Source organism: Beta vulgaris, chromosome 9 (assembly GCF_026745355.1).
Source record: "Beta vulgaris subsp. vulgaris cultivar EL10 chromosome 9, EL10.2, whole genome shotgun sequence".
NCBI classification, from domain to species: Eukaryota; Viridiplantae; Streptophyta; class Magnoliopsida; order Caryophyllales; family Amaranthaceae; genus Beta; species Beta vulgaris.
Window position 1 is genome coordinate 561,448 of NC_079210.1, and position 3,677 is coordinate 565,124.

At 38.9% G+C, this 3,677-nt stretch overlaps 1 long non-coding RNA gene across 1 annotated transcript; it reads left to right on the top strand.

Moving 5' to 3' along the window:
- Nucleotides 1–221: 221 nt before the first annotated feature.
- On the top strand, nucleotides 222–1,845 carry LOC130590083 (uncharacterized). Its single transcript, XR_008967681.1, has 2 exons — nucleotides 222–268; nucleotides 1,674–1,845. It is a non-coding gene; the product is annotated as an uncharacterized LOC130590083 (long non-coding RNA).
- The last annotated feature ends 1,832 nt before the right edge of the window (nucleotides 1,846–3,677 follow it).

A 3,677-nucleotide genomic window follows, 5' to 3' on the forward strand; every position in this document is an offset into this window, starting at 1 on the left:
GCGAGCGACGAATCTCGAGGGTGCTGCGCGAGGCTCGCTGCTGCTGCTGTGCGTGGCTCGTGTGCGAGACGAGCAAGACGCGGGTTTGTGCGAAGTGGGGCTGTGCGAAGTGGGGCTGTGCGACGAGGTGCTGCGAGTGACGAGGCTCGCGAGCGGTTTTGTGAGGCTGCTGCTTGGTGTGACGTGAAGACTCGTGCGGTTGTGCGCGAGTAGTGTGCACCGTTACCGGAAGTCGGTCGCCGGAACTTGATTTCCGGCGAGCTTAACGGTATAAAACATTTTATATATTGAATATATTATATTAAGTTTAATTATAATTTATGTTTTCATAATTATGTTAAATTATAATTAGTTAATTAATAATTCAAGTTAATGAGTTTATTTTACTGATCTGAGTATAATTGTGGATCTGACTTTCGGACATAATACTGGATTGGACCTAAGACTTTTGGACATAAGATTTTGGACATAAAACATGGTTGGACTTATTTAACTGGTTTGGTAAAGATAGTGGACTAATGACACTAACTAATATTAATATGTTCACTAGATTTGACTCATAAAAGACGTTAAACTCTTTATAATAAGAAAAGTAACGAAAATTCTTAAACAAGGGGTTTATTAATCGTTTACTTCGAATTATTAAACCGTATAGTCTTAGTTACGTAGTAGTTGTTAATATTACCAACGACGTAGCACTAAAGCTTTTATTTAACGGTTTAGGTCCCAATTTCATAAGCGGAACGTTCGATTAAGACAGCGAAAATTCTCCGTTACAAGGTACGTACGCGTACCAGTTTAATCCCAAGTATTAGTATCATGATTAGGTTGCAATCTATGTTATTGGAACCTAGAAGCATGATAGGGAATGTTTGATTGATTGAGATTGTCTGGTTAGACATTTGTAATTGAAATTGATATGTTGCATGGGAATGCGTAATTCTATCGTAGTATTTCAAAGAGCATTTTTAATCTATCCATAGTGTAACAAGATTGTTACAAGAGATATGATTTGAGCATAAGAGGACAGGTAAATGATTCTATGTATCCATAGTGTAACAAGGTTGTTACAAGAGATACGATTTGAGCATTTTAATAAGAGAACAGGTAATTGATTCTATGTATCCATAGTGTAACAAGAGTGTTACAAGAGATACGATATGTGGTTATGAAATGAATGGTTAATATTAAAATGAATTATGGCAATATCTTGTAGCTGGACTCCCTACAAGTGATGAACAATGGGGGGAGTGTGGGACTTGTCCTACGCTCCTACGCAGGCCTACTGTGACGACAGTAGTGTCCTTATATTTTTGACACTCAAGTAGGCGGAAGGTTCCGTTCGATCTTGGGGGTATGCATACTAAGGTGATGGGTGTGAGACGGCTCGAAACCGTATTTGCATTTCATCTAACAGACCTAGTGTCTGTTAAGGATTTAGTAGCCCGTATGATTCTAGTAAGATGACGGTGCCCGTTCGATGCCAATTAAAGATTAAAGATTAAAGGTTAAAGGATGTAACATAGTGTAGCATCATGCTTAAGATTGTTCCTGTGTGCATCATTTATGTTTACATGTATTCAATGGTTCATTACGTACTCAGCATAGCTGATTGTGTGTTATTATGTGTTTGATGAACTGCGATGAACCATTGATGCTACAATGGGGAGCAGACTAGGTGTGCTGGTGCTGCTGCATAATCTCGAGCATACGGGGACTAGGCTTGGGTATTTACATTTAAAGCATTTTGAAATAAGTATTATTGGTTTTTCTAAGACTTATATATGGTTTGTGGTTTGAATGAAAGGGGTCATTGATGATTCCCGAGTTGTATTTATATTTTAATTCCGCTGCATTTTAGTTTTCAAGTTAATGTTTTAAGTTATCGTTAACCCTTATTATGCCTTGCGTTCCCATCGCGGCGGTAACACGCCCGAAGTCGACGCGACGCAGCAGGGATGGGCGCGCGTGGATTTCGGGGGTGTTACACTATCCATCTCATAACTCCTTGACATATGATGCTACTTACAGGACATTGAAAAAACAAATGAGAGCATGTTTCAGTGTCCTGTCCACATAAGAGGCACAGATCATCAACACATACTCCAATCTTATACATCCTATCCTTAGTCTTCAATTTTCCTAACATAGCCATCCAGGAAATGAAGGCATGTTTTGGCTGATTGAAGCTGCTCCATACCCATCTATGCCATCCCACTTCCATCTGTTGCCCTTTCATCCATTGGTATCCCTCCCTTATAGTGTACTTCTTAGATCCATCCTTCCATTGAGTGTCATTATAAGCTGCCTTGAATTTGTCTTTCATTTTACAGATAGTTTTCCAAACCCAACTAGCATTCTCAGGAGCTTTGTACTCCCATATATTCCCATCTTTGATGTAAATGTTGTGTACCCATTTTATCCAAAGAACATCTTCTTTCTGAGCCACTTGCCATACATACTTCCCTATTGCAGCTTCATTCCAGACTTGGCAATCCTGCACACCTAAGCCACCATATTTCTTAGGTCTGCAAATTAACTCCCATGCTACAGGAGGGCTTCTATTCAGAACAGTTTTTCCTTCCCATAAAAAAGTTCTACATAGTTGAGTAATCTTTTGCATCACACTTCTAGGCAGCAAGAAGACCTGAGCCCAGTATAGGTGAAGGCTCATTAGGACAGCATTCACTAGTACCCCTCTAGCTGCATAGGATAAATGCCTTGTACTCCAGCACATAATTATTCTCTTCATAATCTTATCAATCAGCACATCACAATCAGCTCTATTAATCCTCTTTGAGGTGATAGGCACACCCAAATATCTGAATGGGAACTCACCCTTACTGATCTTTGTCATTTGAAATATCCTTGTTTGCACTTCTTCCTTCACATTACCATAGTACATTGCTGATTTTTCCGGACTTGCTTCCAATCCAGATTCTCTAGCAAATGCTTTAAGAGATCTCACAAGCATTACAACTGATTTAACTCCCCCTTACTAAACAACATAAGGTCATCAGCAAAAATTAGATGTGTTAATCTAAGCTGTTTACAATGATAATGGAAACTAAACATCTCTTTTTTACACATCTTTTTCATGATTCTAGTAAAATATTCCATAGCTAATACAAATAACAAGGGAGACAAGGGATCTCCCTGCCTTAGCCCTCTTTTGCCTGCAAAGTAGCCACAAGTATAGCCATTTATGGTTAGTGAAAATGATGGGCTAGTTATGCATTCCATGATCCACTTCACAAACTGTTGAGGAAAGTTGAGGCCCTCTAACAGTCTCTGAATGAACTCCCAACTGAGGGAATCATATGCTTTCTTCAGATCCACCTTTAAAGTACATCTTGCTGGTTGATTCTTCCTCTTGTAGTGTTTGAGCATATCCTGACAGACTAGGATATTATGCATGATCTTCCTGTTCTCTACAAATGCACTTTGTACCTCATCCACAAGGCTAGGTAACACTACCTTTAACCTACTACATATCATTTTTGAGATAATCTTATATAAAACATTACAACAAGCAATAGGTCTAAATTGAGAAACATTGCTAGGTTGTTCTATCTTAGGAATAAGACACAAATTTGTTGCATTGATTTGTTTCAGCATTTTTCCAGTTTGAAAAAAATTAAGAATAGCTTGACTTACATCTTCCCCTATGCATGACC